Consider the following 11,078-nt stretch of genomic DNA (forward strand, 5'->3'; position numbering starts at 1 on the left):
GCACTGCTTGAACTCTAATAACTGATGTGGGGCAAGGAGACTAGCATTTTTAATGAAACTTGTTTTAAATAGACTTTTCTCCAGTCAGTATAATTTATAATTCATTATTCAGTCATTTGTACTGGGTTTGTGAAGAGTGATAGTTCAGATACTTTCACAAAAACAACAGTTTTATTTCTGTTCTTTGCATGCTGTGTTGCAAATGCAGAAGCCTTTGCAGATTTAAATACTTTATGTACATATCCCTGTACATATCTATATAATAAAACAATCTGAAAGTTACGTTTTATGTGGATTTGTAGTCAGTAGCTGATCCATTTCCCTTTTTCACCCCCTTCAAAAGATCATATTAATCTCATGTCAACATGTCTAATGTTTAATACTTTGGTTATGCATTGTTTTTAAGACATTTGATGTTTTAGTGTTTACATTTAACACCGTTTAATATAATTTCAAACACATAAATCTGAGTCATGCTTTGGTAAATCCAAATTATGGCATAAATCGAAATTGAGAATTTTTTTATGAATTATGAAATAAAAAGTCAATTGTCAGTCATAATTATGAGAAAAATGAGCTAAAACAAAAAGTTTGTCAATATTATGAAAAAATCATTGTTACAACACTACTGTCTCACAGCAATATACAGAAGAAAGAGTCACTTCAATGTACAAAACTCTTTATTATCAAGGAAATGTGTACATGTACATATTAATTGCAGACAAAAAAAACAAAAAACTAGTTTATACAAAAATCCCAACTATTTATTTCTTCAAAAACTTCTGAATGTGAGATGTTTGGGTCAAGTACTGTCCTTTAAAGGAGCTCTATGGAGAAGCGATTTGGCTCTTCTGTAGTTTCTTCTGTAGCCTTTGAAGAATGTTAATAACTGATGGTCAGAAACTGAAATGGTTCTTAATATCCTTGATTCGCTTCATCATGCCAGCGATGTGCTGTCCCCTGCAGGACAGAATCAAGCAGTTCAGGATCATTGGACTAAGTGTCAAATACATATATAACAAGTGATAAAATGTGTAAAAAAAAAAAAAAAAAGAGGAGGACCCTTCATTATCTCTGTCTTATTGTCATAAGAAGACATTTGAACATTTAACTTTTAGTTGATTCTTATTTGACTATGCATTTAAAAATATACAAATAACACACACACACTTTACATCTAAGTGTGTGTTAGTTTTTCTTAACATTAAAATATTTTGTGGCAGAAACAGATTTGTTTCACTGGCCAAAAAATCACAACATCGTACTTTCTCCACAAACAGAGAAGAGCCAGAGCACTGCTCCGAACTGAGACTTGTCATGGCGCTTGTATACTGTTGTTGTTCTCTTGTTTGTCTGATTGCTTCTACTGTTCTCATTTGTAAGTCACTTTGGATAAAAGCGTCTGCTAAATGTTTAAATGTAAATGCAGTCTTTTAGAACAGGGTCATGTCATTTCTATTTTTGTTTTAGTTGTGGGTATAATAAGACCTGATAACACAGGAATAAGATATGCTCATGGTCCTACAACAGACCTCTGTAAAGGGTCGTCTTGTACATGCTTATCACTTTACAGTATGAATGGTCCATACCAGCACTGGCCTTTGGTGTACATGTGAAGTACATACTGTTCTTTCAGCACTCCCTGGACACACTTCCTCTGGTGGCCATTGAGTGTGAGAGTGGAGCGAGCCAGAGATGCTCCTGTATTCATCTGCTTCTTCTGATATTCCTTCTTCATGTTCACCCGACAACAGATTACAGCACACAGTGAAACCAGGAAAATGACATACATCCACTCTGCTCATGCCAAAAGAGGAACATTGCCAAGACAAACTAGGCTTTAACTTGGCTACACTGTGAGGCAGCATAAATATAATACTGACAACAGCATTAAACAGACTTGTTTAATGCCGTTGTCAAGGTGACGGAGCTGATCGTGGATGGTTTGCAGTTCCTTTCTCATGTCCTTCTCACTGTCTGACAGCACAGGAAGTTGACTCCGCAGACCTCCCAAAACCTGTTTTACTCTATATACACACAAAGCTTAGTTACAATAATTTATTATAATTTTTTTTTTACTTAATAGGATTTTTTGAGTTCAGAAAAAAAACGGCCATTTCAAAAAAAAAATTTCTAATTAACTACATTCAAATAAAAGTGAACCTGTTCATGATGGCCTCTTGTTGATACTTGGCTTCTTCATATTTATCAGCAAGATGCTCCACAGCCACCCTCAGGCTTTTTCTACTACACACTATCACATCTTTAGCATAGGCACGTACCGCAGTAAACCACAGCATTAATGACTCTTCTGTACTGAGCCCACTGTCTACCACACTACACTCTAATAACATGAACTAAATGTGTTTCTGTAAACACCTGTGGTTGTGATTATTGTGATTCAGGCAATGTTGTGGTCACCTCTCTTCTCTACAAAGAGCAAGATCCTCCAGCTGCTCATTCTTCTGGCCGCTCAGGAGCTTTACTCTGAAAAGGGGACAATAATGTAATGAATTGTTTTGATTATTTGATTAATTATGATTTTTTTTTTAAATAAGAAGTCACCTAGGTTCACCAAAGCTGCGTTTATTTGATTAAAATAGTTAAAATGTTGAAGTATTACAATTTTAAACAACTGTTTTTACATATTTTAAAATGTCATTTATTTGTGTAATGCATAATGTAATATATATTTTTATACAAACACACGCTAAGAAAAAAATAGTGACTCTACTCCCTTAAGCATATTTAGATGTACACTACTGCTCATTAAAATAATTCTCAGTAATATCAGCTGTTAATAAAATTGATCTAAAACCAGTATATCTTGTACCTTCTCTGCATTTCTTCATGAGCCAGGCCCAGTTTGAGGATGTACTCCTCTCTGAACACTTGTGTGGCTCTGCTCAACAGCTGCAGACATTATGGAGGAGGAGGAGACGAGTCCTAAAATACACACACAAAACACCGCACACATAAGTCTGTAACAGCCTCAATGACAGCTTCAGTAATGTCCATTCATAAAAGCTTTATATTCCAAACCAGTGCAATGTAATGTAAAAAACATGTTAATGTGCTTCAGCTACTTGGTTGAGCTGCGTGCCAGGATGTTTGCGAATATGCTGTTCAAAGGAGTCTTCAGCCAATCCACGCAGAGGAGAGCTTCCTGACCCCGCCCCCGGATGAGAGCAGAGCAATGGAGGGGACGGTGGACGAATAGAGCTTCTAATTGGACATTTAAAAAGAAAATCTTATATAATCTGATAAAATCATAAAAAAATAAAACAGATAGCAAGTAATTTACTTTCAACTGTAATCTAACACAGGGATTACCAAACTTTTTGTCAGCTGAACCCCTTAAAATATATTTTAAGTTGGTATTTCAAAATTTAGCAACACATTTGCATGTTATCTGATGTTGCTAATTATTATTAGTAGTATGATTTAACACTAATTTTGCAGTCTTTGATTTGATTATTGCATTAAGCTATTTTACGAAAATCATGCACATTTATTTCAAGTTTACGTGCAATATAATTCATTATTAGATTTTCGTCAACTCACAAAGCCCCTGAAATTCCCTTACAAACATGCATTTGGGAAACCCTGACCTAACAAAGAGGGAAAGAGCCAGAGTGTGCTTGTCACATACAGCAGAGGGAGCAGGAGACACTCGTAGGTACTCGTGATGCAGATCATGGTGGCTCCCAGGGACAGGTCTGACACGATCCAAAACCCACGAACTGGAGCTGGCACACTGAGAGAGAGAGAGAGAGAGATAATACAAGAGGAGAATTTTAATAAGCACCAATAATCTACAGCGCTTACTCATCGTCCCTCAAGGTTTTCTTAAACATCTGCAAATTGGGCTTTTGTTCACAAGAGATCTGGGTTTTAGATTTAACTGTCGATCTGGTGCCATGGCACTGAAATGTTCATTTCCTGTGAGTGTTGTTCTACCTGTTAGCGAGAGGTCTGGTGCACAGGATGTGCTCCACTATGCAGCGCTGCTCTGCCGCCAGCTCCTGCAGACTGTCTTTATCCTCCTCATCTGCACATAAAACACACAAGCAGAGTTCTTCAAATACTGTAATCGTGAATATTTAAATGTTGCAAGTAAAGGTTACACTCACCGGACTCCAGAAACTTGTGTAGTTTTTTGAACCAGATGAGACCTACACTGTGTACACCAGCCTCGTGGGTGCAGTGGTACCTGTGTTGACACAGAGGGTCTGAAACAGAAGGTTTTTGACAAAAATGTATACTTTTATTCAGCAAAGGTGTATTAAATTATTTAAAAAAAATGATAGTAACAAAATTTGTAATATTACAAAACATTGCATCAAATAAATGTTATTCTTTTGAACTTTCCATTCACCATAGAATTTTGAAATAAATGCATTCCACATATTTATTAAGTAACATTTGTTTGACATATATATATATATATATATATATATATATATATATATATATATATATATATATATATATATTAATACACACTTCACAATGATTTTCAAAAACAGAAGATGGGCTTATTGAAAATACAAAGTTAATCTCTGCCAGCAGAGGCGCTTTCCGAACAGCAGAAATATAGCTCTCTCACACACATTACAGGTCAAAGGCTTTTAATGCTTTTGAAACAAGTGTCTTCTGCTCACCAAGGCTGCTGTAATAGTAATATTTAGAAATATTATTTCAATTTAAAATAACTTTTTTTGTGTGAATACATTTTAAAATCTAATTTATTCCTGTGATTTTAAAGTCCTCAGTGTCAAATGATCCTTCAGAAATCATTCAAATCATTTTAATACGCTTGTTTTGCTGCTCAAGAAACATTTCTGATTATCATCAATGTAAAAACATTTGTGCTGCTACATATTTTTTTTGGAAACTGTGATCCTGTGATTTTATTTTTCAGGATTCTTTGATGAATAGAAAGTTCAAAATAACAGCATTTATTTAAAATAAAATCCTTTGACACATTATAAATGTTTTACTGTCACTTTAGATCAATTTAATGTGTCCTTGTTGAACAAGAAAAAAAAACCTTTATAAGTAGGAGTGTAAAACGCCAGTAGGTGGCGCCAAGTGATTGTGTTTATTTGAGTTATTTGAGTCATTCATTCAACAGATTCGTTCAGATGGCTGATTCATTAAGACTGAAGCAAGTGCCTGTCTTTATGAATGGATCACTGAATCATTGACTTGAATCATTGAATGATTAACTCAAAAACACTTGAATTATTCAGTCATGAAACACGTGTGTAAGTCACTTAATATTAACTAATGTGAAAGTGACCCATACTTGGAATTCGTGCTCTGCTTTTAACCAATCCGAAGTGCACACACACAGAAGTGGGAGCACACACACAGCCCAGGGAGCAGTTGGGGGTTCGGTGCCTTGCTCAAGGGCACCTCAGTCGTGGTATTGAAGGTGGAGAGAGCACTGTACACTTTCTCCCCCCACCAACAATTCCTGCCGGACTGAGACTTGAACTCACAACCCTTGGATTGCAAGTCCAACACTCTAACCGTAATGGCCATGACTTCCCATGTCAAATCTTCCCATGTCAAATCTGCAATCGTGCTGACAGCACTCTCTCGGCCGTCTCATGTTGCTTTACTAGGTTATCAGATGTTACGAAAAGTCTCACTCACACACAAAAAGGCTGCGCAAGCCTCATCTGGCGTAACCTTGTTACTGTCAAAACATTATTCATTATGAATCAACATTTACACTGAATTTAATCAGAATCATTCTCGCCAAAATTGCTCAGTTAATACATATTAATACATATTACGATATAATATAAGTATTTAAATTAGGGTGTAGTCTCTGTGTGTGGTGAGTTCTTGTGTCACCTCGGTGTAATCTGATTGGACAGGTGAAATCTGGCTCGGTAATCTTCTCTTCCTCCTCCCCTGAAGCCAGTTTGAGTGTCAGTTCCAGCTCCACACACTCAAACACATAAAGCGAAGGCACCGTCTCTGAGCCTCGGGACCATCTCTCTAGTGCCTGAATGCACAGAAACAGAGGGGCTCAGCATCTCGCACACTGCTGCATTTGATGATATGTGGGATGGATTGACTGAATTCTGTCTGTCTTACTCCACCATCCTCCTCTTCCTCTGCCTCCAGCACCACACAGTGGTAAAGCATTCCTGATTCAGTGGCGATAACCAGGATGTTTGGCACACAAGGCAGGCACAGCACACGCGTCATAGCCATAGTTATCTTCTGCTGCGGGGTACATGGGTAATGGGCCCATCGGCTTTGCTAAATTACGGACACTAAGAGAAAGATGGAAGATCAATGGAGCAGCTCTCTGATGGGCTTCACATTAAGAAATCATTAATTGGAACAAGGATGTTTCCACAACAAATATGCAATGTTCCCTTTAAGCTGCACGCGTGTATGACCGCACAGAAAAAATAATATGTCGCGCACAGGACAGACATAAAAATTAGCTATGAAAGCTCTAATAAATCGGTATGTTTAGATAATTATGTAAGATTTTTTATTTATTATATTATACTATATTATATACTTATAAGCCTAATAGATAATCGACCTTAAAATGGGAATTCATGAGCAATAACTGATTAATTGTTTCATATTATTTTATATTATTATAACTGTTCGGCATGATTGATTTTTTTTTTTTTTTTAAGTATTTCTTGGTAACAGCATTGTAAAAAAAAAATTCTCATGTAACCTAAAATCAAATATATATAGCTAAAAAGTTACACTTTTTTTGTGGTATAAAGAATGTTTTTGCTCAGGTGGCCGAAATGTCTGCCCAATAGAGAAAAGTTTTGCTAAGCAAGAAAATAAGTTAGAAGGAACATTGCAATTATGTACAGAAACTTAAAAAAACTTAAAGGCAAATTAGGCATCTGTGTTAACATCAGGAAAAATATTCATTACACATTTCTATACATTATACACCTTACACATTTTACTCATTACTATAATGTTACCAGACATTTTACAATTTTTTTTAAATTCCTATTAGTCTTAAAGTCAGTACAATAAATACTATTATGTATATATTCAAAATATGTTTTCATTTTATTTTGAATGTGTTTATCATATTATTATTTTTTTCCACATCACTAATGTAAAACTCAGGGAAGCTTCTGTAATTGTCATAACAATAATGTCAAAAAGGATTTATTTTAAGATTATTTATACTAATATTTTTAAACTTTAAGTACTTTATATACTTGGAATTAGCTTTTGTTTTTATACTTTTGGTTTTCAAAATATATAAAATTCAGTTTTAATCATTTTCTTTGAACTTGCCATTTTATTATTATTATTATTTTTTTCAATTTTCTATTTAGCTTTAATATATATTTATTTCAGTTTAATTTTAAGTAATAAACCAAAATAAAAAATCAGTTTGTTGCCAAAGCAAAATGTATTTAAGTAAAAAAATAATTCACCTAATATTTGTAGTTTTTTGTTTTAGTTAATCAAAATTAAAAATATAAAGTTTCAGTTAATAATAATAATAATAATAACCGCTCAGATGAGGAGGATCAGCCAGTGGTCCGAAGTCAAACGTCACAGCCGTCTCCCCCAGAGACGCTGCATAGGAGCATCTAGAACAGAGAGACTTCTTTCAACATCACAGCAATACAGTTATTTTGTCCATAATATATCTTTTCCTTTATTTCTTAACACCTCATTTTTTAGATCCAAGCAGATTACTGCTAGCTTCTAGTGATACCATTTAATAAAATGAATAATACAGCAGCCAAATTATCGTTCGGAAGAAAACAGTCAGACTTACCCTCTTGTATGAACAATGCTTTCCTCGTCCACCTGAGACACAGATAACACTTTGGCAGGTGACTGTGGCTCATTAAGACTGTAAAATCTGTGGAAAACATACATTGTTTGTAACTAACAGTAATTCTATTGTTTACTTGAAAACTTTAAAGAGCTAATTCACTTCGAAACAACCATTCTGTCATCATTTACACAACCTCATGACTTATTGATTTGGAAAGACACGAGGGTGAGTAAATGACAGATTTTTCATTTTGGGGAGAACTGTGTTGAACACTTCCTCTGCCAGTCATTGGTTTCAGATACCTGATGGTGTTATCTGATGTCAGGAAAACCCCTCAATGTTGACTTTGTGTTTTGTTTTACATAATATATAATTCTCAAGTTCTTTCCAAAATGCATTACTGTATGAACAACCATAAAACAAATGGGTTACATTTTTAAGTTCATTTTTACAAAAAGTACATTTGTTATCAATATCAAGAAATCGTGAAATGTACATCTTAGATGGGTATATGTTGTGTAGTATTTTTAGATGTAATTCTCTAATTTTTTTTGTGACACAAAATTTAAAAGGAACAAGCCATGCTTTCTGCCAATTAATATTCATAAAAATAGCATTCCAAAAAAAATTCCCTCTAGGTATTATTTTTTTGGCATTGTAGAAACATTCTCTGATATGTTTATTAGGACATTTTTTGCTTAGAATGTCAATACCGCTTATGTAAAGAATGTTAGGAGTAGTGCGTTGTACATTTTGCTCTACATAGCTTTTCATTAATTCTAATATTCCACAGGGAATAGAGTTAATTACTGAGCTAAATTCTTTAAATTTTACAGGGAAAGTTTTCTGTGTAAGAAAGTCTTCATAGCTAAGAAGTTGACCATTAGGGCTAAATAAGTCTTTTAAATAAATTATATTTTTATCTATCCAGTTTTGTAAATACAATGATTTGTTCCTTTTAATAATACACTCATTGTTCCAAATAATAGATTTATGTGGTGAAAAGTTGTGTGAATAACATAGCTTCCAGGCTAACAGAGCTTGTTGATGAAAATCCGACATCTTAACTGGTAATTTAGAAATACTGTAATTACAAGACAGTAAGAACTTGAGACCTCCAATCTTCTTGAATATATTATAAGGAATAAAATTCCATAATGAATCTGGGGCTTTTAAGCATTCCTTTAACCATTTAACTTTAAAAGTATAATTTAAATCCACAAAATCTAATAGATCAAAACCCCCTTTAGCTTTAGGACCAGAAAGCAAAGCTTTTTTCAAATGATGGTGCTTATTCTTCCAGACAAATTTTACAAACATATCATTGATTTCTTTACATGTAGAATCACAGACATTAAGGGAATGTCTAGAAATCTAGAAACTCCTTCAGCCTTAGTCAAAAGGACCCTACCTAAGATTGATAAGTCTCTTTGAAGCCATAGGTTCAATATAGTTTTAGATTTTTTCATTTTGGGGGAGAAGTTAAGTCGTTGGCGCTCTATAACATTCTTACAAACAAAAACACCAAGATATCTAATACAATTTTTAACAGGCATATTATATATGGTTTTATCATTTGTTTCAAACATACATAAAATTTCACATTTAGATTTATAAAATTTTAGTCCAGAAGCAGCTGGGAATTCGTCTATTAACGCTACAGCTTTTTCAATCTGATGTTTGTCCTTTAAGAATAATGCTGTATCATCAGCTAGTTGGGTCAGTTTAATTTCCTTTCCAAAAATAGATAAACCTTCAATTATTGGGTTATTTAAAATATGTAATTAGAGCAATTCGACAACAATCAAAAATAAAAAGGGAGAAATCGGACAGCCTTGACGGACGGATCTCAGCACTGGAAATCTTTTGGTAGTGTTTGGATATAGTATGACACAACTGTCAATATTTTTATAAAACATTTCGATTGTTGAAATAAAATTTTGACCAAAACCAAAGATTTGAAGTGCTTTAAATAAAAAATGATATTCCACCGTATCAAAAGCCTTGTAAGAATCAAGAAAAACTATAAGGGAGTCATTATCAATGTTTTCAGAGTAGTCTAATAAGTCAAGAACAAGCCTTATGTTGGAACTAATATGACGGTTGGACATAAAACCAGTTTGAGTTTCGGCAATAATTTCTCCAAGATCTTTTTTTAACCTTTTAGCATATACCAATGAGATAATTTTGAGCGTAATTGGTCTCCAATTTTCTATCATAAGGTGATCTTTTTCCGGTTTAGGAATTAGTGTTATAATACCCTGTTTCATACTTGTTGACATTTCTTTCCTATCTTGACATTCCTTAAATAATTCCAATAAAGCATCCACAATAATATTCCAAAAATGTAAATAGAATTCAACCGAGAGGCCGTCGTTGCCTGGAGATTTTCCTTTTTTCATTGATTGGATTGCTTCTGATATTTCTGTTTTTGTGATAGGTCGTTCACAATTAGTTTTGAAGGGCTCTGAAATGGTTGGTGTATGTTTTTTAATTGATTCAATAAACTTATCACAATCATTGATTCGGGAATTTGATTTGTATATGTTACTGTAGAATGAATAAACATAATTTGAAATGTCCAGATGATTAGTGGTTATGACATCCTCAATCTTGAGTGCAGAGATATTGTTTCTTTTTTGATTCCGTTTCTCTAGGGCAAAAAAGTAGCTAGAGTTCTTTTCGCCTAATTCCAACCATTTTGCTCTTGACCTTATGAAGGCTCCTTTGGCCATATTAATATATGTATGATCTATTTCTTCTTTTAGTCTCTTCAATTTAATTTCTTCTTCCTCTAATAGACTATCTTTCTTCAATAATATATTTAGTTCGTTCATGATACTAATTTCTTTTGAGGCGTTATTATTTTTTATTTCTTTACTCCGTCTCATTGCTGCTTCTCTTATCTTAAATTTAAAGTATTCCCATTTTTGTGTATAATTCATTTCAGGGTCCCTAAATATTTGTTTCGCTGTTCTTTTAACATCACCACAAAATATTTCATCATTTAATAAATCATTATTTAACTTCCAGAAACCACGAAGATTGTTTTGATTTTGTTTAGTGCCTATTAAATGAATTTTAATCAATTTATGATCAGATAAGGGAGCAAAATCATAAGATGCTTCTGAAACAAATTGTGTGCAAGAAGGTGATATAAGCCACAAGTCAATTCTGGATTGTAGAGATCTATGCGTATTACTCCAAGTAAATTCTTTTGTATCAGAACCATACATCGATAACCGAAAGTTGTTCGCAAATATATGCAATG

General features: G+C 33.8%; 1 long non-coding RNA gene and 1 pseudogene across 1 annotated transcript; both read right to left on the reverse strand.

Annotated features, from left to right (window-relative positions):
* Window positions 1-662: 662 nt before the first annotated feature.
* On the reverse strand, window positions 663-6,993 carry LOC132134354 (nucleoporin 88-like; annotated as a pseudogene).
* Window positions 6,994-7,531: 538 nt separating this feature from the next.
* On the reverse strand, window positions 7,532-8,140 carry LOC132134945 (uncharacterized). The gene is made up of 3 exons (XR_009429920.1): window positions 8,110-8,140; window positions 7,805-7,891; window positions 7,532-7,613 (listed from the first exon to the last, which is right to left on the reverse strand). It is a non-coding gene; the product is annotated as an uncharacterized LOC132134945 (long non-coding RNA).
* Between the last annotated feature and the right edge of the window lie 2,938 nt (window positions 8,141-11,078).

The sequence above is a fragment of the Carassius carassius genome, chromosome 4 (genome assembly GCF_963082965.1).
Source record: "Carassius carassius chromosome 4, fCarCar2.1, whole genome shotgun sequence".
NCBI classification, from domain to species: domain Eukaryota; kingdom Metazoa; phylum Chordata; class Actinopteri; order Cypriniformes; family Cyprinidae; genus Carassius; species Carassius carassius.